The sequence below is a fragment of the Egretta garzetta genome, unplaced genomic scaffold (assembly GCF_000687185.1).
Source record: "Egretta garzetta isolate BGI_Z169 unplaced genomic scaffold, ASM68718v1 scaffold759, whole genome shotgun sequence".
Classification (NCBI taxonomy): domain Eukaryota; kingdom Metazoa; phylum Chordata; class Aves; order Pelecaniformes; family Ardeidae; genus Egretta; species Egretta garzetta.
Genome location: NW_009260944.1, coordinates 1,233,835 through 1,234,238, shown reverse-complemented (window position 1 = coordinate 1,234,238; position 404 = coordinate 1,233,835).

Genomic DNA, 404 nt, shown 5'->3' with positions numbered 1-404 from the left:
GGGGGGGGGGGGGGGAAACCAAACCAAAAAAAATCCCCCCAAAACCACAAAAAAATGCCAAAACTGGGAAATGCTACAGAGGGAGCATGAACAATGGGCTGTGTAGGAGAGGGGGCGATGGGAGGAGAAGGGATCCAGAAGGGATGTAGAGCAGAGAAGCAGCCCCCCTGCCGCAGGACAACACCTGTGGATACTCAGGGGAAGAGCAGAAGAAAGGACACAGTTACAGAGCAATCCCTCCCCAGCTCTCCTCCTGGCAATCAGCAGTTCAGGAGCCAAAGGTTGCACCTAGACTGGGTTTAATAGCCATTAACAGGCCCAACTGTGGAGGACTCATGCAGGATCCTGCTCTGGATTCAACTACAGGGACACCCCCAACGCCTCCTCCTGGTCCCCTCTCCCTA